The sequence below is a fragment of the Monodon monoceros genome, unplaced genomic scaffold (genome assembly GCF_005190385.1).
Source record: "Monodon monoceros isolate NGI ecotype Baffin Bay Population unplaced genomic scaffold, NGI_Narwhal_1 Super_Scaffold_18, whole genome shotgun sequence".
Classification (NCBI taxonomy): Eukaryota; Metazoa; Chordata; class Mammalia; order Artiodactyla; family Monodontidae; genus Monodon; species Monodon monoceros.
The window spans coordinates 147,107,252-147,134,875 of record NW_021703774.1 but is presented as its reverse complement, the minus strand read 5'-3'; the positions used below and the strand labels follow the sequence as shown (position 1 = coordinate 147,134,875).

Below are 27,624 nucleotides of genomic sequence, written 5' to 3'. Positions count from 1 at the left end.
TGCTTTCTATACATATTTTAACATATTTGAAAATAAGGTGTGGTGAAAGAGGTGGGCTTGCTCTGGACCCAGGCTTCCTGGGTAAATTCCAGCTCCGCCACATGTTAACTGCGTGACATTTAGCCAATCCTTCAACCTCTCTGTGTAGCACTTTTTCCTGTAAAATGGGGATAAGAACAATGCCCATCTCAAAGTGAACTCTCAATAAATGTTAGCTTTTATTTTTAAAAAGCCTCAGGATTAAAATGGATGAGTGAAAGACCTGAGGTGCAACCAGTTTATGGAGATTCCTTTTCTTCTGAAGTTAATGCTGAATTATCTCGTCTTTCCTTAATCACCGTGAGCTTGGGTTACCTCCAGAGACACAGCCTTTCCTATCTGTCTGTGGAGGTAATGGTACCAGTTGGCCCACTGTTTCTCTGATCTCTATTCTGCCAGACCTGAAGTTCCCCTCAAGTCTGTGAGGTGCATCTCACTTTCAAGTCCCCTGAATACCCCCTCAAAAAGTCAGCCCTTTTAATTACATCCTACTCTCCTGTCTAAGGCCCCTCACATGGTCTTCAAGAAGAGGTGGCCCTGCCATGGCAGAGGATCCTGACAGCACCCTTGCAGGACCTGTTGAAGAAAAATTATTCAATGACACCTGTTAAAGCATGTAAGGCAGACTTTATTCGGGGGGCCATCACGATAGGTATAGGGACCACTGCCATGGGGGGTTTTGCAGTGGAGGAGAGAGATGGGGCTCAACTCCCAGTACAATAAGGAAGAGGGGGAGTTTATAACCAAGGAGCAGGGTGGGGGTCAGTGGACGGAAAATTACTAAGAGGAAACATCAGGGGTCAGGGGTCGGGGGTTCCTGGCTAAGCCGACCTAACAGGGTTCTTGCTGAAGGCAGCCCAGGGTAATGATGCACCACCTATGGGGGGAGGGGGGGCGGATGAGGAACCTCATCAGATACTGAGGGTGGTCAGATATGAAGGATGGGGGATTCTGACGAAACCAACTTAGCAGGATCCTTGCTAAAACTGGACAATGCAGACACACACAGAGGCTCAAAAGTCAAAAACTAATTGAAAAAGAGCTCAGAAGAGCCTGCCTAAAGTTTGGTCATGGACAGAATCTTTGTCAGGCCCAACCCCCAGGACAGTATGTTCGCGGGCAAGGCCCACACTCTTAAGCAGAGGTGATTCTTTGAATGAGCTACATCTGTGCGGGGAGAAGGAGGACACAGGGGCTGGGAAGGGGCAGGGGGCGGGGAAGGGGCATGGTCCCGGGAGAAGGACAGAGCCTGAGTGCTTCCATCAGCACTGGCACCACTGTGTTCTTATATGGCTCCACTACTGTACAGGATAAAGCAGTCATTCAGCCTCCCAGCATCCCGGGGCCAGAAAACTTTGGTCTCATCTTTGGTTTTGTGTTTATTCGTTTCCTTCTTGGTGCACGCTGGAGTCAAAGTTTTCACTGTATGGATACAAAACTAATCCAGGCTCTTTCTATCCAACATAAGAAAGAAAAAGTCGGTTTCCCGTGAGCCAGTATTGATGGATACAAAGCCAAGAGGACAGAAAGAAAGGCCTCTCCTTCCCAGACAGTCTTCCGGGGGGGGGGGGGGGGGGGGGGGGGTGGAGCGGGGTGAGGGAGAGGAAGGAGTGATTTGGAATCCAACCCCAGAAGAATTGCTGACACCGCATCAGCAAAGAGCATCACCGGGCACCCGTCTCAACTTAGTGCCTCTCCATGGCTTAGAGCAAAGGCTCAGAACCCCTGTTCACAAGGGTTTCTGATGTTCTCTCCCACATCCTTGTCCTGGCTCAGAGGACCCTCAGGGCCTCAGGGCTGAGCTATGTCTTCAGGTCAGCCTGCCCACACGATCAGGCCCGCTTGCACACATGCACACACACACACACACACACACACACACACACACACACACCTCTGCATGCTGGAGATAACACAGGAGAAGGAACCATTCTAAGAATTTACAAAGGCACTGGACCACCATCAGCAGGGTTGCACAGAGCCATATCTACATCTGACTCTCTGCAAGTAACAGTCTCCACAGGTAGGAAGAGACACAAATGAAGCTGCCTTCCAGCTGAAGCAAACGGAGGCTTTGTTTTCTCACTGGAGTGCTGTAAGAATTGAATTTGTTTTCTCACTGGAGTGCTGTAAGAATTGTTTGGGCGAAATAACATAAAATCTAAAAAGCCCTGGTTCCCAGGCTGGAAGACAGGCCAGATCTATTCATTCAACCAGCATTAAAAACCCACTGCTTAATTAATACAGCAGCTAGCTGCGCTCTCTTTGCAGAGAGGCAGCACGGTGCAATCCCACGGGCCAGTGTCCTTGCCACGGAGGCCCCCTCAAGACGGGCACAGTGAGTACACAGCTCCTGCCATTTGGGATGTTTCCTTGTAACACTGATGAAGCGATAAAAATACAAACTGTGAAAAATCAAACCTCTGCTGTGATGTCTTGAACTGTATCAATGAGTTCCTTTTTTAGCAAGGTGTTATGTTCAGGGAACATATCCATTTCCTGATTGTTCTTGAAGAAAGGCCCTCTCTCCACCAGGAAACTGCTTCAACCAGAAATCTGGTTTCCCATTTGATGGCGTTTGTGCACCTTCGGGCGTTTTTAGTGCCCTCCTGCCTGTTTCACGACCCCACTGAAGAGTGGGGTGTCTCCCTAAGAATATTAATGTTGACACTCCCCTGATGACTTTTGTGTGGAAGGAAACCATGTTTGTCCCATGTCCCTTACACATCATTTACTCTGCCCTGAGCTTGACAGACACTATAGAATCTAATATTTAATGAGTGCAGTGATAAAGGCTTCACCCTCATTGCATCATTTAGCTCTCCCAACAGCTCTATGAAGTAAGTTCTATTATTATCCCCATTTTACAGATGAGGAAACTGAGGCTCTGAGAACAGTCTTCCCAAGGCCCCGTTAAGCGGTAGGACCAGGATTCGAATCCAGCCTGAATTTCTCCAAATCTAGGGTCTTGTCCCTGCACCAGAAAGCTTCCAGGCCACGGTCCTCTCCCCCGTCAGCAGAACCTTGGTGTCCTGGCAAGGCCAGATCATGTCAGGAGTGTTTTTGGGTTAGTTTGGAATTACATAGCCCTTCCCTACAGCAGATTCCTTGGAAGCACAGGCCTTGTGAGGCCCTTGAGGAGAAAAAACAAAACAAGATCAGAAAGCCCGTTTTGCATCAAGGCAGAGACAGCCGCCTGCTTCAGGACCAACCGCCTCTGCTCACGGCTTCCCCGCCAGCAGTTCAAGATGGGCCTGTGCCGACTTTGCCTCTTTGGTCTCGGTTTGCCCACCTTTAAAGTGGATACAATCATGCCTGTCCTATCGGGCTGCTGCGAGGAGCCAGGGTCGTTAAGAATCTTCCCACATCTAACAGGGTGGCTGGCACATGCTGGTCAGTAAATGATGGTTATTGCTATTATTTCTTGGTGGAGTCCCTAGACTTATTCCTAGATCCACCTGAGGGAAGAGGAGAGCAGCCCTCCTCCGTGGGGAAGAGTATTTTATCATCAGCCGTTTTTAGAATTTCTGGTGCATATGGTGAGAGTAAAAACCAAACAGACTTTTAATGGGTTTTATTATTGTTTTTAAATTCTCTACAGACAATGCACCTCCTTCTTGCCTGCCCCTGTAGTAGATTTCTCCCACTCCCTCCCTCCCGCTCCGAGCCCCTTCCCTACCTGATGCATGCCACAGCCTAGATTTCTTCCCATTTCCTCAGAAAGGGACTAGAAAGACAGTGGCCATCTCCCCCCACCCCTCATCCCCACGGTGATCACAGCACTTCACGGATAAAGAAAGCAGCTCCTTCACACACCATGTGGGCCTGGCCACAGAGGTCCTCCCTGAAACGCTATCCAGGGAGAGGGAGATGCACGTGCAAAGCTCATAACTGGGAAAGGACATGCTGGTTAGAAAGGCTGGGGTGCGGGGAGGGAGGGACAGTGCTGAGGCTAGGGAAGCAGTCAGGGATCCATCTTCTAGGGCCACGCAGCCTGTGTTAAGAATTTTCCGTCATCTTTCATTCGGCAAGAAACCACAGACATGATCAGGGCCTGTGCAAAGGATAGCCTGGAAGGGTCAAGGCAGGGCTTGGGGGGACCAGTTAGGAAGCTTTTGCCACAGCCAAGCCTGGACAGGGGAGTGGGACTCAGACTGGACTAGTGGTTGGATTCAAACCCACAGCCTTAGGAAGAGGAATGCAGAGGACATGGTGATAGATGAGGTGTGACGGGTGGTAGAGAGGAGAGGATGAAGTGTGGTTTCTGGTCAAGCAGCTGGGGAGACAGGGGTGCCCCTTCCTGAGACGGGGGATGTCAAAGAGGAGAGACTCAAAGGCTGAGGGGAGGGACTGGTGGGGAGTGGAGGGGGAGCGGGTGTGAGCAGATACTGAGACGGTTGTACACACGGGGGATCACCCAGCGAAGAGGCCGAGAAGACGGTTGTATTTACAGTCGGGTGTTCCAAAGAGCGGTCCAGGCGAGACGCACGGAAACTGAAACCAGGCGAGAGTCCACAGGAAGAAGAGGGTCCTGGGGCCACTCTGACCCTTAACGGCCAAGTACAGGGGGTGGAAAAAGCGGCAAAGGAGACTAGGCAGAATAAGCCAGGGAAGTGGGAAGAAAACCAGGAGCGGGTAGTGGCTCAGAAGCCGAGGGCAGAAAAGAGGATTCAGAGTTTTAATTAAACTTAATAAAATGCCGCCCAGAGGGCGAGAAAGCTGAAGTCTGACCTCCATCGGCCTTGATGGATGTGCAGGTCAGAGATGTTCTGATTCACGCAAAGCCTGAAGCGTGAGCGGGAGGGAAGACAGGCACTTAGATCTCTGGCAGCTGCCCCCAAACTTATCCTCCTTCACACCACTAGCATCTCCCTCCCATCCTTCATCTTAATGTGTGATTATCCTGCTTATTGATTTGTTGACTTGCTTGCTGTCTTCCTCCCTCCCTAGAAGGGTCAGGTCTGTTAGGACAAAGTACTTTGTCTGTTTTCTGCCCAGCTGTATGCCCCCTACACTTAGCAGGATGTTTGGCACGGAACAGGGACTCAAGAAATACCTGTTGAATATTGAATGACTGAACTAGAAACAGAGAGTAGAGATAGTTTGGTTAATAAGAAGTGAGAGGGCGAGCTGGAAAGGGAGTGGGCTGCAAGCAGGAGCTGCTGATGGAATGAGCCCCTGATAAGGAGAAGAGAGATGGGTGGGCGCCCCTGAGATGGTGGGGTCCCAGGCTTAGGGAGGTGGTTAGGGCGAATGCAGGGCACTAACATGAAAGCTTAAACTAGAGACTTAGAGGTATTTTTCTGGTCTAAATGACATCTAACCCACATGCCCTGGCCTTACGACATGTTTCCCCGGAGTAAGACAAGGATCCCTGGACAGGTAATTCATTAATGAAATGCTTCCAGCTGGGCGGGGTGGGGGTGGGGGGTCCTCAGGAAAGGAGAGGGGGAGCAGCACAGAGGAGGGGAGGAATCAGGCCAGGCTGTGACCTCAGGTGGAGCCCCAGCATGACCCCAGGAAACTTCTGGAAGACAAACTGCACCTCCTCCCAAATCTGTCCCCTCCTCCCAAGGCGAGGCAGCTGAGTTTCACGTCCCCACGCCAGTTATAATTGGCTACTGTGACACCAGCCCTCTTGACAGGCCAATCCTTTGAAGGGGCAAAGGTCACAGAAGCTTCGGGGTGGGCGCACAGAACTAGTCAAAGTGATCCCAGGGTGTCTGGGCAGAGCACCAACAATGTTTGCTACTAAAGCGGGACAGAGCATGGTGTGCCCCCCGCCCCGGAAGACCCCCCCGAACAACCAACTTCATTCCAGGAGGCTGGTCGGTGCAGGGATAGTTACCACTTAGGATCATTTTTGTTGCGGAAAATAATCCTACAAAAGAAGATATCAAGGCTGCTATAGTTACACAGAAGTGCTCTTCTTGGAAAATGATAAGGGCATGAATTTAGTCCTTCTACGAATACTGAATGTGGTGTGCAATTATTAAGAAAGTACTTAGAGTATTCCAAAATACTTAAAAGTCAAGAAATAAGAAACTTCTAGGGAACCTGTATTACATGCCTAGGACGTGTTTATTATGATCATAGTATGTGATATTGTGGCATCCTCGGAAATAAAATCAATTGAAATAAAATAAATCAACCAACTAATATTTACTGAATGCCTGCTATACATCCAGCTCCGTGCCAGAAGAGGTGAAATGGAGAAATGTCTTCCATGCTAGAAGCTTATGATCAGCTCGGGGACCAGATGATATTGCTGAAACAACGAAAGGATAAGGCAACACACGATCCATGGTAGGCGATGTAGTTTGATGAGTAAGAGTTGAGCCCCAGAGTCAGACTGCCTGGGATTACTCTTATTACTGCCTCAGTTTTCCAATCTGAGTAATAACAGTACTTCCTTCACAAGATTCCAGTGAGGATAAAATGAGGTAATTTGTTTAAAGCCCTTAGAGCAATGCCTGATTCATACAGCAAGCTCTCAGTCCTTGGGAGTCCCACTGCTGCAGGTATTATTGGCGGTGAGGGGTGGAAAAGACCTCTACTTACCTGACTTGTCTCCTATCTGGCTCTGCTCAGGAAGGACCCAGACATTTATGCCTGGCTATGGGGTCACACCAGATAAGAAATCAAGAAACATCCATCCTTGTTTTCTTGGACACAGGTGCAAACTAAGCAAAGACCAAGAGTTGAAGGGCACATGGCGTGTTCCTCTCCTGGGCTGGCCTGGAGTTGAGGCCGACGGCTTTCTGTCCTGGGAGCCTTTCAGACTTGGAGCACACACGTGCTCAGACTCTAAAGAGTGTGGGGTCAGTAAGGAAGCACTGGGAAAGTCATCAGCATCTTTGTATCCCTACTAATGGATTCCTGCCCAGCGCCTGGGAGCCGGTGCGGACAGTTTTCTGATCAGCACCAGAGCAGGGCGTTCAGGCTCAAGTGGTGCGATCACACACACCCGTGCTCCTATCCTGCAGCTCCACGCACAACTGTGTGACCTTGGGCCAGTGACTTTGACCTCTGGAGGCCCAAGTCCCTAGTGTGTAAAACAGTTCCCTGGCCTTGGCTGCACTTTAAAATCACTGCAGGAGTGTTTAGAGGTCCAAATGCCCGGCACTCACCCCAGACCAATAAAGTCAGAATCCCCTAGGATGGGAAGCACTGCTATAGGGAAAATGATCATCTTTACTCATCGGAGTGAATTAACTGAGATTACTCAGGGAAACGTTTAATAAAATACCATGTTTTACATAGAGTGTCACGACAAAGGTGGTTAACACATCATACCACTCAGAGTTCTCCCCACAGACCCACAGAGGATCATACTTTGGCAGCTTTACTCTTTTCATAGGAAACTTCGGTTCAGATACCTCACTTTGGCAAGTATCAAGGATCAAGCCCCCATTTTGATTTCTCTGGTTGTTTGATCATCCTGGCCCCGAGTCATCTTATTTTTGGAGAGGAAAAAAAGGTCAGACCCAGAAAAAGCTCCTCTGGATGTAGGGCTGTGAAGCTAAATCCTCATTTCCAATTATGCACTCAATGGCCTCATGTCCCCCATCCTAATAAGAGAGTCACATTCCAAAGGGAGCCTCAGTCCTTGGCTTACAGAGGTGACAGGAGCTGGGGATGGGCATCCACAGCCCTGGCTCCCATGGAGGCTGCCTGGACAGTAACATCCTTGAGAGTTATAGGAAAAATAGTTCTGGGCCTGTGCCCCTCCCCTGCCCCCGCCATATCATTAATCAACATAGAGCTTCAAACCCTGTGATACATGAAGATGCATGCAAATCTGGGTATGAGGATTTCAGAGTGTGGCGGGGGACTTTCCAGGCCTCGCTTCCTACCTTATTTATGCGTCTGGACCCAGAACCCAGAGAAGGAACTGGGACAGAGCAAACAAGTGGGATCCTCTGCAACTTGTAGTCGTGTTTTTCTGTAATAAACACTTGGGAGAAATGAACAGAGCTCCAATTCAAGGAGTAAAGGGGGGCAGCTAGCATCCCAGTTGGAGGAAGAGCTGGTTGGGGGACAAGGGAAAAAAGTGCTGTCCACCCAGTGTAGAGGTAGTGTTTGCGGCCCAATGGGAGCTTGGATGTCAGGGTGCCAGGCAACAGAGCTTGAGGGAGACTATTCCTATCTCACCATGAACTAAGAAAAGGAGATCTGACCACGTGCATCCCAGATCCTGAGATTCCTTTTTGTTGAGCCATTCAACAACACAGTATTTATTTTGGGCTAAGCATATCTATCTATCTATCTATCTAACTATCTATCAATCTATCATCGATCATCTGATCGATATTTCATAGCCCCATTCGGTTAGTACTCTTACTATCCCACTTTGCAGGTGAGGAAACTGAGGCACACAGAGGTTAAGTAATTTGTCCAGGGTCATAGAGTTAATATGTGACAGAGTGAAATATGAACCCTGGAATATGAATCTGGCAGTCTGGCTCCAATGCCCAACGCTCTCAATTCCTATGCCATATTGTTTCTAGTCTAGTAAGGGTGTCAACAGACAATTAGAATAGAATGTCTACAGGATATACTAAGGACGAGCACAGGTGATGGTGTGCAAAATCCCGTTATTATTTGAGGCTCACTCATAAGAAGGAAAATGGAAGGAGCCACCTGGTGACAGCCTGACAGTCACAAAGGCAGATAAAATGAACCTTCCAATTGCTGGAGACATAAAGAAGGAACTTGCTTAGGTATTCACCCAAGAGAAATGAAAATATATGTACACACAAAGATTGTGATTGTTCACAGCAGCTTTTTTTACAATAGCCCAAAACTGGAAACAACCTGAATTTCCATCAAGAGACAAATGCAACTTGCAGGACGTCTGTACAATGGGATACTACTCAGCCGCACAAAGGAACAGCTGATGCTCCCAGTGTGAATGAATCTCAACACACTGGGCTCAGGGTACAAAGTCAGGAGCAAAAAAAAGTACCTATTTTACGATTCCGTCTATACAGAGTTCTAGAAAAGGCAAATTCCAGTTTCAGAAACCAGATGAGTGGTTGCCAAGGGAAGAGGGTGGGAGGGGAGAAATGAATGCAAAGGGGTCCAAGGAAATTTGGGGGGGGATGATGAAAATGTTCTATATCTTAATTGTGCCTTTCCAATCCGAGCCTCGTGGCAGGCTGCTGAGCTCCGAGCATTTCCAGCGCTGCCATTACAAATTAGTGGAAGGGATCAGATACCCAGGCAGACTAATTCACAGCTGACCTCAGAAGGGCAGATGTTCTGCAAAACTGGCCAGTGACCCACAGAGAAGGCTGGCAAGCCCACAAGGCTCTCCTTGGGCTCTTCTGTGGCTTCTGCCTCCCAGGTAGAAACTATGCATCTATTAGATGAAAAAGGGGAAGCACCTTTCCAAGATTTACTTGGCCTTAGGAGGGTGGGAGATAATTTGTCTCTGTCCAAGAAAAAATTTTCACCCACCCTTGAATTGTTCTCTCCAGAACATTTGGGGATTGGGGTAGGGGTGAGGGGCTGCAGCAGGGGAGAAAGGGAGAGAACAGGGAAGCAAATGTCACACTGCTCTGAGGTGGCAGCAAGATGAGCTCTTACCATCTTAAACCCTAGAAAGGATGGAGGAAGAGAAGGAACCCTTCACCTACCCCATTCTCACCTGGCTACCTAAGTAAGAAAGCAGCCACATCAGGGCGCCCCTGCCCGGGCTGGATGAGAAGAGAACAGAGACATCGACAGGGCAGGAAGGCAGCAGGATTGGGGACAGAACACGAGACTGGCGCGGGTCCCTCCCCTGGACCCGCAGGAGGCTTGTGGCAGCCGGAATGTCCATCTGCTGTGCCCCATCACTTAGTAGGCTCACAGGAAGGGAAGGAGACAATGACAACCTGAAGGCCCTTTGCTCAGAAGTCATACCAGGAAGTGAGCAGTAGTTCCTGCTGGCCTAGGAGTAAACCACGTCAGTGTCACCAGCCAGCACTGTCTTGGACAAACCGCTTACAACAACAAAGAGTTACAAAATCCCTTGGCCGAAAGGCCTGGAAGTTGAGTTCAGCCAAGCACAGCCCAGCCACATGGGCGGTGGGAGGAACAGGGGGTACCAGCTGCCATCCAAGTCCTCTGCTGGAAACTGAGAGAGCCAGTCTTAGAGAACGAGATGATTGCACTTTTTTTTCTCCCAAAGAGAGTTCGTTTCCACATGGTAAGGCCTATCATTCAATAACAAGCTAAGAACAGAGAGATAAGGGTAGCATGAAGGTAGAACTCTGACCAAAACACAGGCATCCGGAAGGGAAGAGGTGAGTAATTCTGGACATCTAGCTCTTGGTAAATGGAAGAGGAAACGGACAGCCTCTGATCCTAATTCACTCTGTTTCAGGTTTGGAAGAGAGCTGCATCCAGGAGAAATGTCCTAACGGAACAGGACTGCCAATGCGTGGAACTGGAAATCAACCAAAAACCCATCAGCTCCCCCAGGTTACCAAGAAAGGAGAATTAAATCCCTAGCAGTTGATATACTTCTGCATTTAAAGGCTAAACTATCTGTTATCTACTCAACATCGCTCATTTCTACTCTGGTCAGACTCTCTGGCAGGTTTAGAACATTCATACTCAATCCACCAGCACCAACTTGTCTTCCATCTTAGCCTGGAAGGAACCTAAGTTACACTTCTAAGAGCATACCATCTTATCTATGGAATGAATCATGGATTAAACTGAATAAACCATTGTAATAAACACGTGCAAATATATAATACATCCTGTCAATAGACTCAGCATTGTCTTTCACAGTTAACGAGTGTTCAGGTTTACTGTGGTATTAAAGGAAACCCTGTAGATTTTATTTCCAGCGCTATGGTGGGCTAGGTATGTAGGTAAGTCTACTGAAAACAACTAAGAAAACTGGATACTAGAGAAAAAACATCTTTTAAAGTGACTTACAAGCTGAGAAATTGGTAAGAAATTCTTTTATTGAGGTGAAATTCACATAACATGATGGAAATTAATTTTGAATTATTCTAGAAGCTTTGAAGATGCCCACAGTTGTGACCAGTAATTCTACTCCTATGTATATTCCCTAAGTAAACTTATATACATGCTCACCAGGGGAAAGTTCACAGCAGCGCCATTTACAAGAGTAAAAAACTGGAAATGATTTAAGTGTTCATGGATAGCAGAACAGATATATAAACCACAATGTATTCATTCCATGGAATTACAGTTCAGCGAAATGAAAAAACTTAAGCTACAGTCAACAATACGAACAAATCCAGGAATGAAACATTTAACAACTAGCTGGGACAGGGATTGTATAGTCAGAAGGGATTCTGGCCACAGGACTGGAGATGGGTCCCAATACCCCCTGCTGTGCCAGGTGTAATCCCTTTAGGGAGGTGAAGGGACTTGAATAGGTTTCATGGGAGCACAGGGGGGTGGGGGGAGGAGTTAGGTAAGCAGCAATTTACCACCAACTGATATGGAAATATTAATATTTCAATATTTCAGTTGTTTGTCAACTAGTGCAGCCTCTGGTATGCATGGGTTAACTATGAACACAATATAAACAGTATTCCACTTATATGACATTCACAAACATGTACAACTAAAGATATGGTTTAGAGATGCAAATATAAAGGGTGAGACAATAAAGAAAAGCATGGGGAAAAGAGACAGACATGTCCAGAAAATGATTATCCCTGAACAGGGAGGGGTGGGATGGGATGGAGAGGGGTACCACTCTTCAAAGGTAACAGTAACATTTTTTTTCTTAAATTGACTGGTGAGGACATGAGTGTTGATCATAATATAATACGAATAATGATTATTCTTTAAACCTTTATATACAGTTTATAAGTGTTCTTTTGTATCTAGTGGCTATTTCATTAAAATTAGTTAAAAGGATTTTATCAAGAAAAATTTAATAAGAAACTCTCATATCAAATTGCTGTGGTTCCTGCCATAGCTCTTCCAGGGGCTTGGCAAAAATGATCTTCTCAATTTTAATTGGTGGAACTCTTAAACCCACTGCAAATTCTAGGAGCTTCTCCCCAAATCACTCCGGAAAGATTCTTGTAAGAACACCTCCAATGAGGAGCAGGAAAGCCCAACCTTCAGAGTACATTCTGCTCTGGCTCTTTTTATTAAATATAACATAAGCAGAGTGGGGTTTGTTTTTGTTTTTTTAATCTCCTGGAATCTTCTCAAATTTTGAAATCTTTAAAATGAGGGCATGGAGCAAATGACTACATTCTGTCTCTCTTGCCTAGATTTGTTTTGTCTTTCACCATACGCTTCAGCTGTGTGATGCCCCAGTTCTCTCCATGAGATATGCTGACAGGGGAAGTTTCTAAGAGTGTATTAAATCTATATTGAGGGCCAGGGAGTGGAGGGAGTTTGGGAGGCTGCGTGCCTGTGTGATTTTTTTTTTACCAATTTCAGAAGCTGCTTGGCATCTGTAGACACACCATTCACTTTTTTCAGTTATTTGTGAACCACCCCTAAGAGCCACGCTACATGGCGACTCTCCTTTTCCTGAAGCACAAGTGTGAACTGTGTAGCAAAGCTACACAGCACAAGAGCAAGTCACTTAGCCAGAGAGGGAGTCTTGTCAAAGCTCCTCCTCCCAACACACCACCAGGGAAACAGAAACTCTCTGAGTGTGAAACTGCTTCCTTGAGTGCAAGTTGAAAAGGCAAATCATTGGTGGCCTGTGAATAATTATGGAAACCTCTCCTCTCTGGACAGAAACCTGATTCAGAAGGAAGTCAAGAGCCTATGCAAATGTTTCTGCATTTGCAAATTTGGGAATTTGTAAAGGGTTTGAGATGCATCCATAAAGATTGTCAAGAGTCTACTGTATTGAATCTTGACTAAAGAGATTTTTCAGAATTCTTCTTCTAATAAAAATAAGTTGGTTCATTTTTACCAGGGCTCCTCTGATTTTTTTTTAATACATCTTTATTGGAGTATAATTGCTCTACAATATTGTATTAGTTTCTGCTGTACAACAAAGTGAATCAGCTATATGCATACATATATCCCCATATCCCCTCCCTCTTGAGCCTCCCTCCCACCCTCCCTATCCCACCCCTCTAGGTCATCACAAAGCACCCGGCTGATCTCCCTGTGCTATACAGTAGCTTCCCACCAGCAATCTATTTTATGTTTGGTAGTGTATATACGTCAGTGCTATATACACTAAGTCCCAGCCTCCCCTTCCCCACCCTGTGTCCTCAAGTCCATTCCCTACATCTGCATCTTTATTCCTGCTCTACCACTAGGTTCATCAGTACCAATATTCTAGAGTCCATATATGTGCGTTAGCATACGGTATTTGTTTTTCTCTTTCTGACTTACTTCACTCTGTATGACAGACTCTGGGTCCATCCACCTCATTACAAATAACTCAGTTTCATTCCTTTTTATGGCTGAGTAATATTCCATTGCATATATGTGCCACATTTTCTTTATCCATTCATCTGTTGATGGACATTTAGGTTGTTTCCATGCCCTGGCTATTGTAAATAGTGCTGCAGTGAACATTGAGGTACATGTATCTTTTTGAATTATGGTTTTCTCAGAGTATATGCCCAGTAGTGGGATTGCTGGGTTGTATGGTAGTTCTACTGTTACGTTTTTAAGGAACCTCCATACTGTTCTCCCTAGCGGCTGTATCAATTTACATCCCCACCAACAGTGCAGGAGGGTTCCCTTTTCTCCACATCTTCTCCACCATTTATTGTTTCTAGATTTTTTGATGATGGCCATTCTGACCGGTGTGAGGTGATACCTCATTGTGGTTTTGGGGTTTTTTTGTGTGTGTGTTTTTTTATATATCTTTATTGGAGTATAATTGTTTTACCATGTTGTTATTTTCTGCTGTACAACAAAGTGAATCAGCTATATGTATACATATACCCCCATATCTCCTCCCTCTTGAGCCTCCCTCCCACCCTCCCTATCCCACCCCTCTAGGTCATCACAAAGCACCGAGCTGGTCTCCCTGTGCTATGTGGCTGCTTCCCACTAGCTATCTATTTTACATTTGGTAGTGTATATATGTCAATGCTACTCTCTCACTTCATCCCAGCTTACCCTTCCCCCACTGTGTCCTCAAGTCCATTCTCCAGGTCTGCGTCTTTATTCCTGCCCTGACTCTAGGTTCATCGATACCATTTTTTTAGATTCTACATATGTGCGTTAGCATATGGTATTTGTTTTTCTCTTTCTGACTTAAGTCACTCTGTATGACAGACTCTAGGTCCGTCCACCTCATTACAAATAACTCAGTTTCGTTCCTTTTATGGCTGAGTAATATTCCATTGTATATATGTGTCACATCTTTATCCATTCATCTGTCGATGGACATTTAGGTTGTTTCCATGTCCTGGCTATTGTAAATAAAACTGCAGTGAACACTGTGGTACATGACTCTTTTTGAATTATGGTTTTCTCAGAGTATACGCCCAGTAGTGGGATTGCTGGGTCGTATGGTAGTGCTATTTTTAGTTTTTTAAGGAACCTCCATACTGTTCTCCATAGTGGCTGTATCAATTTACATTCCCACCAACAGTGCAAGAGGGTTCCCTTTTCTCCCTTTTCTAGATTTTTTCATGATGGCCATTCTGACCGGTGTGAGGTGATACCTCATTGTGGTTTTGATTTGCATTTCTCTAATGATTAGTGATGTTGAGCAACCTTTGATGTGTTTGTTGGCCAACTGTATGTCTTCTTTGGAGAAATGTGTATTTAGGTCTTCCACCCATTTTTGGATTGGTTTTTTTGTTTCTTTGATATTGAGCTGCCTGAGCTACTTGTATATTTTGGAGATTAATCCTTTGTCGGTTGCTTCATTTGCAAATATTTTCTCCCATCCTGAGGGTTGCCTTTTCGCCTTATTTATTGTTTCCTTTTGTGTGCAAAAGCTTTTAAGTTTCATTAGGTCCCATTTGTTTATTTTTGTTTTTATTTCCATTACTCTAGGAGGTGGGTCAAAAAGGATCTTGCTATGATTTATGTCATAGAGTGTTCTGCCTATGTTTTCCTCTAAGAGTTTTGTACTGTCTGGTCTTACAAAGTGTCTTAACCCATTTTGAGTTTATTTTTGTGTATGGTGTTAGGGAGTGTTCTAATTTCATTCTTTTACATGTAGCTGTCCAGTTTTCCCAGCACCACTTATTGAAGAGGCTGTCTTTTCTCCACTGTATATTCTAGCATCCTTTGTCAAAGATAAGGTGACCATATGTGTGTGGGTTTATTTCTGGGCTTTCTATCCTGTTCCATTGATCTATATTTCTGGGTTTTTTTGTTTGTTTGTTTTTTGATTTTTGCAGTACGTGGGCCTCTCACTGTTGTGGCCTCTCCCGTTGTGGAGCACAGGCTCAGCGGCCATGGCTCACGGGCCCAGCCGCTCCGCGGCATGTGGGATCCTCCCGGACCAGGGCACGAACCCGTGTCCCCTACATCGGCAGGCAGACTCTCAACCACTGCGCCACCAGGGAAGCCCTATATTTCTGTTTTAGTGCCAGTACCATACTGTCTTGATTACTGTAGCTTTTCAGTATAGTCTGAAGTCAAGGAGCCTGATTCCTCCAGCTCCATTTTTCTTTCTCAAGATTGCTTTGGCTATTCGGGGTCTTTTGTGTTTCCATACACATTTTAAGATTTTCTTTTCTAGTTCTGTGAAAAATGCCACTGGTAATTTGATAGGGATTGCACTGAATCTGTAGATTGCTTTGGGGCATATAGTCATTTTCACAATGTTGATTCTTCCAATCCAAGAACATAGTATATCTCTCCATCTGTTTGTATCGTCTTTGATTTCTTTCATCTGTGCCTTATAGTTTTCTGCATACAGGTCTTTTGCCTCTTTAGGTAGGTTTATTTCTAGGTATTTTATTCTTTTTGTTGCAATGGTAAATGGGAGTGTTTCCTTAATTTCTCTTTCTGATTTTTCATTGTTAGTGTATAGAAATGCAAAAGATTTCTGTGCATTAATTTTGTATCCTGCAACTTTACCAAATTCATTGCTTAGCTCTAGTAGTTTTCTGATGGCATCTTTAGGATTTTCTATGTATAGTATCATGTCATCTGCAAACAGTGACAGTTTTATTTCTTCCTTTCCAAGTTGGATTCCTTTTATTTCTTTTTCTTCTCTGATTGCCATGGTTAAAACTTCCAAAACTATGTTGAATAATAGTGGTGAGAGTGGGCAACCTTGTCTTGTTCCTGATCACATTGCGGTGGCTTCTCTTGTTTCGAAGCATGGGCTCTAGGCACGTGGGCTTCAGTAGTTGTGGTACGCGGACTCAGGAGTTGTGGCATACGGGGTTAGTTGCTCTGTGGCAACTGAATCTTCCAAGACCAGGGCTCAAACCCATGTCCTCTGCATTGGCAGGCTGATTCTTAACTGCTGCGCCACCAGGAAAGTCCGTCCTCTGATCTTAAGATAGCTTCAGCATCTAATGCAAAGCCTGCAATTCCTGAATAGACTAACTTTGGTGACAAAGGCTCAGCAGATCATGTCATATATTTATAACACTGGTCTTATTTTTTTCCATCTGTATTATTTGTTTATCATCTTTTCTTTGGATCCCAGTCATGTATATTACTCTTTTTTTTTTTTTTAAGTTTTACCTGAATTCCAATTCAAGGACCCATGGACATCCAGAGACTTCCCATGATTCTTGAGATTGACTTCTGTATGCTTCTCCCTGGCTTCACTGCTGAATCTAAGGGGTATTCTCAGTTCATCTCTATCGCACATCTAGATGTAAAGTTCCACCCTTTTTTTTTTTTTTTTCAGAAGAATGCCAGCCACACCTGGTATTTTGTAGCACTTAGTAATGAGGGGAGGAATCAAATCACTCATGCATGCATGGTTTTCAGGAACAGACCGGATCAATAGCCTAAGCACACATTTCCAAATGTGACCCTCCCAAAAGGGCAGCCCCTTGGAGAAAGTGGTTCAGTCACCTCCCACCACCAACCCCTACCTCCTCTGCCTTTCAAGCCCCCTGGGATTTCAGAGAATAGCATTTTATCCATCTTATTACATCAGTATCACTTTGCTTATATACATGGAAACTCGGGACAGTTCTGAGCATTTCTGATCATATTCAATGGCCTGTTATTGACAGTTTCTTTCAATAAGTTCAAAACGTTCTTCAAATAATTTACCAAAATGATGAACTTATGTGTGTCTAGAAACCGAGCAATACTCTTCTGCTACTTTTAATTAGGGCCTTCACATTTTTGACATATGCATTAAATTTAAAAATTAAATTAAATATACAGTACTCTTTAAAAAGTGTCAGCATTAATTTTCCTGTACTTGTGTCTTTCCTGTTGCCTTTGTTTTGGAATAAACTGTAACTAAGCAAATCAGCAGAGGGTCAGGCAAAGCTCAGGCAAAGCTCGTGTAACTCACATATCCTTCCAGTTTTGAGCACCATGTCTGAATTGAGTCAACACCACAGTTTAACATGAGGGTGTTGTCATGACACCTTGAACGTTTTTTAACAGCACACTGGTGGTGGGGAGTCCACATTCCCTACACTGACATAAGAAGCATATGCCTCTCTGGCTTCATCTTTTCCATCATCCAGTCTCTTCCAATTAATTCCAGCGTTAAAGTCGCCAAGTTGGAAGGTTCTAAATGTGTCTCTGGTCAGAGCGAGACAGGCTGAGGCTCCCATGCCTCCTTCTTAGAATTTTCTATAACATCAAATGTTAGAACATAAGTACTACTAATTCTAGCATAATAGTTCCCTGCCAAGTTTCAGCAAAAGATCATAAAGTTCTCAATTAATTTCAATAGGGGAGCTTTATAGTTATAATATAATTTTGATCAATAAGCCCTTGGCTGTCCAGAAACATCGGGTGAAAAAAGTCATTTGGGGTATACTTCATATTCTCATGCCTTTTGAAGCTGGACACACAAAATGCCATTTAAACTCCTCTTGATGCATATAGGTCCCTGTGAGCGTCAGTTATTATGCTACAAGACAGTGTTCTGAAGACCTATCCAAATATATAAAATTTCACTGAATTCCTCACATTAAATACTTATGTTAAATAGTCTCAAAATTCTATACTTTGAATTCCTATGCCTTTTAAATTTTATTTTAAACTTGTTTAGTATTTCTATTTCTTACATTACTAGTACTTCTTAGTGATATTTTACAAAAGAGCTATAAGGACCCTTGTACACTACTTTATCAATCTCTTCCAATTTTCTGGGTATAATTGGCAAACTAATCATCAAACCTCTTAGAACTTTATGTAAATGAAGAGTCCTGCAAAAGGGTATGAAATTTTCTGCAATGAAATTTTCCAATGATCATAATACCTGACCTGAGCTCATGGACTTATGGCATCTCTCTTGCTTTACCATTTAGGTCCCAGATGGCTAAGTGACCTCGTATAAATGTGCATTCCAGATTGTCATGGTATCATCCTGACACCCATCAGCTACAGAGCACATGTTACTTTTTAGCCCAACTCATTTACTTCTCAAGATATGTCAGTGGGCTTGGTAAGGCTACGACGGTGACACCCACTTTACAGATGAAGAACGACCTTGGTCAAGGGCTTTAGCCAAGTCTGTCCTGAAACACCAGTGCTGCCTGTTCACGTAGCCAGTGTTTCCTGCCCTGCTTGCCCAGTGCATCTGCAGATTTGTAAATATGCTTTGATTCCACCAGACACAGAAGGAAGGACAGCATGTCTGGGCCTCCCTGATGGGCAGCTTGGAGAACAGAGAAGAACCTGAAAGGCATCAGGGAACTCACAGAGCAAGTGAGAGACAAGTTAAAAGCTATCCAGTTGTCACACAGCTTTCTTAACATTATCTCCCATCAAGTCGGGGCCTGGAATCTGCCAGGATTTCAGACTAAATGCCTCTTCTTCTTGCTGGTATCTTTCATACACCAAGTGCCTCGATGGCTCAGTTGGCAAGAACCCAAAGGCATCACATGCTCCTCCACTCCAAGGAGGGTGACTGCCACTGAGACAGAGCAGGCAGAGACAGTTCAGCAACAGCGCTGTTGGGGAACATCTTCATCCACTGCCACGGCGTACAACTTTGTCGCTGCCTTAGAGCAGACCCAACGGGGTGCGGAGGACAGTAAAACCATCTCAGCCTGAAGGGCCAGACTTCCTGCTAAATTAACAAGTCTGTCTAGGAGCCCTAGGCTGAGGCACCAAGGGGTGTGATAAAGGGGCCCCATGCAACAATTCTGTGTCCTGTGGGTACGTTAGCTAAACAGACAGAGTGGGGAGGAAGGAGAGAGAGCTGAGTGTCATGGACACCTTTCCCCCTCTGCCTGCAGATATCTTGATGGGACAGCTGTTCTCCTACCTTGCAAAAAAAAAAAAAAAATCCCACAGTATTTAATGCAAGAATGTACAGGGCCTCCAGCAACTGCAAGTCATCAGAGCTTTAAAGAGCATATGTCGAGCAGCTCAGCCAGCATCTGAGTTCTACTCTTCAGCCCCACAGTGTAGCCCAACCCCAGAGCAAAACTGAAACAGCGTGGCAGAAACTCTTTCCCTCAGCAGGAAGTATGAAGAACAGCTAGAACCTGAAACAAATGAGCCTGGCAGTCACCCTGGATTCAGGATTCGTGTTATGTTTTATGCATCTAGTTAGGAACCCAGGGGTCTTGCAGGGATGATTCCAACCTTTTCCAGAATTCAAGAGGGGGATGACATGACCAAATGCAAATTCAGACAAGCAATGACTAGCTGAAAGGGATGTGGGAGGATCTTTAGATCAACACCAACCCAAAGCCAATTCCACCGCTAACCCTAATGGACACGTGATCTTTGCCCCCCATGTTCTTCACATAAATTGCTCAAATCATTCCCCCTCTTCCCCATACTGTCCCTGCCCCGCTGATACACACAGTTACACAAAAACATCATAAACATAGGACCCAACTTCTTCAGTCGGGGGGAGGACGGGAAACGGTGGGAGCTGCTGGGGCGCACGGTCTGATCATTGGTTGAAGTTACGTAATCACGCAAACAAGGGCTGGAGAACACTGGGTGGAGATCAATTCAGGACACACCTCACGCTCTCCCTTCTCCCCTCCCCCAACAACCAGAAAGCAAGCCAGTTTTAACACCACCAAAACCGAAGCACAAGACACAGCTGGGGGGTGGCGAGCACCCGGCTACTGCGGTTCCAAAGCCAAGGGTGGCCGGAAACTTGAGGTGCACGGCAGAAAAAGGGCCAAGGTACCGCTCACCAAGCAACCAGACCCCGCAGACCCTCCTGCCGGCATCCACGACCCCCAAAGTTCAAGGGCGGGCCGAGCCAAAGAAGTAGTCCCGACCTGCGACCTGCAACGTAAACCAAAGCAGCCGCGGTCAACCAAACCCACGCCTGGCCTCCAGCGCCTCTCCAACACTTCGGTCCGAGTCTCCGCGAGTTCAGGGTGTCGGCCACGCTCAGGAGTCCTCGGGCAGCTTGTACAGTCTCAGCAGGGGCCATTCAGCACCAGCGGTGTTTCTCCTTTTAAAGGATGGTAAAATGTGGGGCACGACTGGGAAAGGGGTAAGGCGAGAATCCCCAACAGAGTAAAAGTTTGGGTTTGGTTTGATCTTCTTTGGAGGAGGGGCTTTTGTGATTTTGCTTTAGGAACATTTGGGGGCGGGGGCTAGGAAGATTTCCCCTCTGTCTGGGCACCCAGCATCCTCCGATCTCATTTTCGGCAACACAGACGGCTCAGGGGGGTCTGAACAACCCCGGAGCCGCAGCCAGGGCAGCAGAAAAAACTGCAGGTGCTGCGGTGGACAAGGCATTAGCCCGACCGCTGGGGCTCAGAGGAGAGGGGGGCCCCACTGCGCCGGTGCCGCCGGGCTGCCGAGGTGTCGGGAGCGCGCGGCGCGCAGAGGGTTACAGCCGCCGCCGCCGCCGTGATTGACGCGCGGGGGTCACTTGAGGCTCCCGCCGCTCCCCCTGGCACCGGGCCAGGGAGCCCGCTCAGCCCACCGAGGGCACCGCACGCCGCGCGGCCGCCCACCCGGCCGTTCCCGGCGCCTCCGCCACCGGACACCTCGCCCAAGAAAGGCCACGACGACATGGAATCGCAGCTCGCTATTTCACTTGCCCGTAGCGGCCGCTGGCAAAAACACAATAAATAAAATAAAGCGCGAGGCATCCCTCCGCCGAATAAAAATCCAGAGTCCCCTACCTTCGGCCTTGGGATGGCAAACTGGTCCTGTGTTCTCTGACCCACGGATCCAGCCCCTTCTTCATGAATTATTCCGGTCAGTCAGGATTTTGTGCATTTTTTTCCTGAACACCTGTTTCAAGTAAGGGGTAAAGACCTTATTGAAAGAATTGTCCTTAAAAGATAACCTGTGCACACATATGTCCATCCAGGCATGCATGCGCATTTGTATACACACATATGTACACGAGATATGCATGTACATTGAAGCACCAAACTAGGCAGTTGGATAATGGGAGAGTCGGCTGGTTGTGAGCATGCTCGCGCCGGGAACAGATCCACCCTCTGTTATTCCTCTGAATAAATATAAATCACGATCAGAAACCCAAACAGTAGCATCCCTCTTGAATTCCTGCTGCTGAAAAACACGGAATAAATGCAGCCCGCAGACACGGAATCAAATCAGCAGCTGTTTTCTGAATCCAGAGCCAACCCCTGCCTCGCCTGTCTTTTCCACTATGAGTTCAGACCTTTTTTGAAAGGGGTTTTAACCTTTTAAAGATACAGTACACCAATTATCACTTCTGAATAGCTGTCACTCCAAGCGCAGGAAGCCAGTCCCATGCCTAAAGCCACAGGGCAGGGATAATGATTTCATTCATCAGTGCCTTTAAAAAAGAAAAATATATATATATTTATATATATATAGAGAGAGAGAGAGGGAAAAGGGGGGAGAGAGAGAGAGAGAGAGAGAGAGAGAGAGAGAGAGGGAGAGAGGGAGGGAAAGAGCAAAGGCAAGGCATAAAACTAGACACATTTATTGCAGTGATGAGTTCCTCAGTGACGTTATATAAACACCACCATCCTTCACTTCTGAACACACATGTTCATGGGGTCAGACAATGCCAGGGACACTTGTCAGCAGGGGTGTCACCCCTCACGAGCCCCTACCTGCTGATAAAGGACCAGGAAGCCTGCCAGGGCAGCTGCAGGAAGTGGGGGCCTCCACCAGCTCACAATTAACCACAGGGCACTGCCATGCCCTCAAACTAAAGAATCCTCTGGCACTACTTGCAAACTATAATGTAATCTAGGACCAGATCTTGTTCCAACACATGTTTTTTTTTTTCCAACCGGTATCTGGAATCAAAACTACCACCTGAACCTTTACAGTCTCTAAGATCCAGACTTAGGCCCTTCTTCAGGATTTTGTTAACAAGCTGGTTTTGTTTGGTTGTTGGGTTTTTGTTTGTTTACTTCTTTTTTCAGGACTAGGTTAAGCATGGAGGTAGAAAACTGGGGGTGGGGCTTGAGGATAAACAACAACCCCCCTGCCCCAATGGAAAAAAAAATTATTCGTTAAGTACTTCAGCCACCCAGGTGGTGTTTATTATTCCAGTTTTGGTTTTTCAAGAGGTCGCCCTGAGAAGAAACCAGAACTCCTCACCTCACTTATGTTTGAAAGGAAGGAAAATGCAGTTTCCTTCTTTTACAGTTTCTTTTTCACCCCAGGAGCCCCAGAGCTTCAGAACGGTGCTGGCTCTGCTCCCCTGGTTCCAGGCCAGCAGCAGCAACACCAGCAGCTTAGCTGAAAAGCCACCCCGATGTTCCCACAGCCGCTCTGGGCATGTCCCTCTAGCCATAGGCTCAGAGCCCACCCTCCCTGGGCAGACCGCTGAAACCAATGCACCGTCACCCTCTCACCTCATCACAGCCACTGCCTGCACTGCCCCCTCCCAGACACACATACACACACACACACACACACACACACACACACACACACACACACCCTTCTCTCTCAGCTCCCAGGGCTCTTTAGCAGAAAATTATCATATTTTGTGTGTCATCACCCAAGCTAGCTGGACCTGTCACTGATTGGCTGGGCACTGCCAGCCGGAAATGTCACCAGCCACACAGCTTGGAACTGGCTCTGACCCACGGCCACCTCAGACCTGAGCCCAGGAGACTCTCTGACAAGGTGCAGACCTACCACAGGGAGCCTGTCACTCTGTCACTCCTCCCACAGTCTGCCCCAGGCCCTCTCCTACCAGCTGGTCCCGCCCTGGGGGAGGGGACCGCCAGGGGATGGGAGCGAGTCTCCAGCCACGCTGGGAGCAGTGCTGCTTCCAGCTGCAGGAGAGAGGAAGCCACTGAAATTCCTGTTCTTCTCAGCAGGTTAGGGGAAGACGTCTCCATTTGGTTTTAAAGATTTGGAGGAAGTGTTCCTGATAAAAACAGTCTCTGCTCACGCCGAAAAATAAAAATTATCAGTAAGGCTGGGTGCAAACACGAATATCATACGCACCAAGGTATCATAACCATAATACCCCAAGGCTGTCAGGGAAACCGGAAGACAATTTAGTCCATCCTCTTCCCTCAAATAGAACAGCTCTTAACCCTCCAAGAAAACTCACCAGAAAAGGGGGCTTCCTAACTTGGCTAGTCAATGCCCTATGATGCCACACAAGTGTTTCAGAGTTAAATAGTCTTTGTAGTGACCAACCTGAATCACTTTGGCTGTAATTTAAGCTTAGTCTCTCCTGCTATATCTTTAGTCATTTCAGTGTGACTCACCATTTAAGTCTCACCTCACTCTGTCCTCCCGGCTAAATTAAACCCTATCTCTCTGGACCAGTATGTAAAAGTTGCTTCTTAAACCTTTAATTATGCTGCTTTATTCTTTAGACTTCAGAGACAAGCCCCCCAGAGCTAGATGTAGCTGAAAGGTCATTCCATCCAGCCACGCATGTGATGCTTCACTCACCTCTACTGTTTCCACCCTGGGACTTTTGATTTGGGGGGATAGCAAAACTGGGCTCAGACATTTTCTCCTTCCTTCTCCTCCAAAACACAAAACAAAAACAAAACAAAACCCCACATTTATATGACCAAAACACTAGAGGCAATGCTGGGACCCAGAGAAAGATGCCACCAATAAAGCCTACGTTTTAAAGAATATGGGGAAGATATAAAGCAGATGAGATGTCACTGAAGAAAAGGTGATTAGTGCTGATAAGACCATGTATGATTCTGCACAGGCCCCCTAAGAAGAAAGTGCACAGGCTTCCAGAAAAAGGTCCTGGAAAACCCCAAGCTCAGAGGATCAAAGATCAGATGAGGGTCACAGGCATCGGCTCAGAGGCAAATGAAAGGACATCAGGAACTAGGCATGTTCTCTCCACACAGAACAGCAACGATTCCAGGGCGTCTTTGGAAAGTGGGAAGTTTGTCCCTAATACAGGAAGAAGTCAAAGTCTGAAAAGGGGCAAGACCACAGCTCATTTTGGTATGCCACACACACACACACACACACACACACACACACGCACACAAAGACAAAGAAGAAGAAAGAAAGAAACAGAAAAAGAAATTTATAATCAAATAAGACACAAGATATAACAGAGAAATCCAGAACATCCCATATTAGTCTAAATGAAGTTCTGGAAGGAGATGACATCATTAAGGAAGGGGAAAAGCAACAATCAAGGAAGAGATAGAAGAACATTTCCTTGAGCTGATGAAAGACTCGAGGCCTTACATCATATGGGTCTATTGAGTGCTGAGCAGTAGGGTTACTGAAAGAACACACAATTCTAGATGCAGTCTCCTACTCCAAGAACAAAGAGAAACAGCTACAGGCTTCCTGACAGGGGAGAAAATTCAGGCTGCTTAAAAGGAAAGAAAATCAGACGGACATCATACTTCACATCTGCAACACTAGGCTAGAAGACGGTGGCACAACTTTTATAAAATTCTCGGGAAATCTTATTGTAACTCGAGAATTCTACCAGCTGCCAAATTATAATTTCTCTCACATGTGATGACAAAAGAAAGGCATGTTCAAAGACATAGAAATACCCTTTATTAAATTACTTGAAGATCTCTTCCAGCCAAGGAAAAAACTAAGCCAGAATAGTAGACTCAAGAAAAGAGAAGACGTGTTATATAAGAAAATGTAATGAGGAATAAAGCCAATAAAATGTATGCTTAAGTACAAATATAATAGTTAATGTGGTTGTAAAGTTTAATTTAATTGTTAACATAAGATAGGTAGAAAGAGAGAGGATGAGAGAAAGAAATCAAGAAATCTGGAATTTAACTTCCATGTGATTTCAACCAAAAATCTGGAAAATCTCAATGGAGATGGGTAAGGAAAATCACTAGAATAAAAAAAATAGGGTGGGGCTTCCCTGGTGGCGCAGTGGTTGAGAGTCCGCCTGCCGATGCAGGGGACACGGGTTCGTGCCCCGGTCCGGGAAGATCCCACATGCCGCAGAGCAGCATGGCCGCTGAGCCTGCGCGTCCGGAACCTGTGCTCCGCAGCGGGAGAGGCCACAACAGTGAGAGGCCCGCATACCGCCAAAAAAAAAAAAAAAAATAGGGTGGGAGGATCATTATGGAAGGCAATTAGAACTCCATTTATCACCTCTCTTCCCAAGACCACATTAAAATGATAATAAGGAATTTTTTAAGTTCAAATACACAATGACAAAGAAAACAGTAGAAGAGCCATTAGCCAAGAAAATTGAAAGAGAAGAATAGAAGGGGACTGAATTTTTTTTTTATATAAATTTACTTATTTATTTATATTTGGCTGCACACAGGCTCTCTCTATTTGCAGCGAGCAGTGGCTACTCTTTGTTGTGGTGCGTGGGCTTCTCTACGCAATGGCTTCTCTTGTTGCGGAGCACAGGCTCTAGGCACGCGGGCTTCGGTATGTGTGGCACGCAGGCTCAGTAGTTGTGGCTCGTGGGCTCTAGGGCGCAGGCTCAGTAGTTGTGGCGCCCAGGCTTAGTTGCTCCACGGCATGTGGGATCTTCCCGGACCAGGGCTCGAACCAGTGTCCCCTGCACTGGCAGGCGGATTCTTAACTACTGCACCACCAGGGAAGTCAGAAGGGGGCTGAATTTATCAACTGTGAATATATATGCTACAGTAAATAAAACAATCTAGCACAATTGCAGAAACCTAAAAATGGACAATGGAACTGAATGAAGTTAAGAAACAGCTTCAAGTATAGTGTTTGCTATGTGATAGGTGATAAAAACTGAATTTTAAATCAATGGGAGGAAAAAATGTTATTCAATAAATAGTGTCAGGCTGTGGTATTCGGTATTGCTTCTAACTCATACCTTAAACAAAATATATTCTATTTTCATAGCCCCACACACACAAATACCACAAGGAAAAACAGATACTGTGATTGACCAATAAATCACAGGATGTTATAAAGTTGCTGTTATTTTTTTTTTCTAATAGTGGACAGAAAAGAAAAATAGTGGTTATCCAGTGTCTGCTTAAATACCATTGTGATAGGTTTAATAATGCCCCCCAAAGACATTCACCTCTGGAAACTGTGAATATTACCTTATATGGCAAAAGGTGTGGTTAATTGAAGGCTCTTGAGATCTGGGAGGTTATCCTGGATTATCTGGGAGGGCACTAAACAGAATCAAAGTATCCTTATAAGAGGGAGGCTGAAGGCAGAGAGAAGGAAATGTGACCATAGGGGCCAAGACTGGTGTGATGCAGCCACAAACCAAGGAAACCCAGAAACCACCAGAAGCTAAAAGAGGCAAGGAACAGATTCTCCCCTTAGAGGCTCTGGAAAGCACAGCCCTGCTGACACCTTGACCTCAGCCCAGTGAAACTGATTTCAGATTTCTGGCCTCCAGAACTCCAAGGAAATAAACATATTGTGTTAAGCCACAAAGTTTGTGGTTATTTGTTATAGTAGTCATAGGAAACTAATACAACCACCATGATGAGAAACAGTACTTCCTAGGGATTATAATAATTATTATTACCAGCAACAATACTTACTATGTGCCTGGCACTGCTAAATTATATACATATCTAATCTCATTTAATTTGCATGCAAGGTGGCAGTAGAGAATTGTAGTTATTATGGCTCTACCACTTAGTAGCACATATGCCTGGGCAAGTTATATAACCTTCTAATGCTGCTTTGTCTCATCCATAAAGTAGAAGTAGGAATGATACCAACCTGACGGGTTTGTGGAAGGTAAAGTGAAACCATCTATGTAAAGGGCTTAGAACAACGCCTGACAATAAGAGCTCCACAAATGGTAACCAATAGTGAGAAAGTCCTTCCTTATGCTGGGCGGCAATCTGTCTCCCAGAGCATCCTCTCACTGATTCTAGTTCTTCCCTTTGGATACATGTAGAACAAAGGTCTCTCCTAACCACCTGACTGTCATTCAAATATCTAAAGACAATGATCATCTCATTAAGAGTCTCAGCTTCTCCAGACTAAAAGTAACCAATGCCTTCAGTCATTGCTCTTGTCAATTCATCCAGAGACCCTTGCCCAACCTGACCACCTCCTCTGGACATACTCTTTTTTTTTTTTTTTTTTTTTTTGCGGTACCCGGGCCTCTCACTGCCG

General features: G+C 45.7%; 1 protein-coding gene across 3 annotated transcripts in view; it reads right to left on the bottom strand.

Moving 5' to 3' along the window:
- HIVEP3 (human immunodeficiency virus type I enhancer binding protein 3) overlaps positions 1-27,624 on the bottom strand; it is a 500,899-nt gene that overhangs the window by 379,181 nt on the left and 94,094 nt on the right. Inside the window, exons 1-2 of one of the 3 annotated variants that reach the window (XM_029229092.1) lie at positions 21,476-21,587; positions 21,234-21,345 (exon numbers count right to left, since the gene is read on the bottom strand). The gene's annotated coding sequence lies outside the window, so the exon portion shown is untranslated. Of the gene's footprint in view, positions 1-21,233; positions 21,588-27,624 lie in introns of those variants that run through there. The other 2 variants (XM_029229090.1, XM_029229094.1) reach the window with 2 other exon arrangements.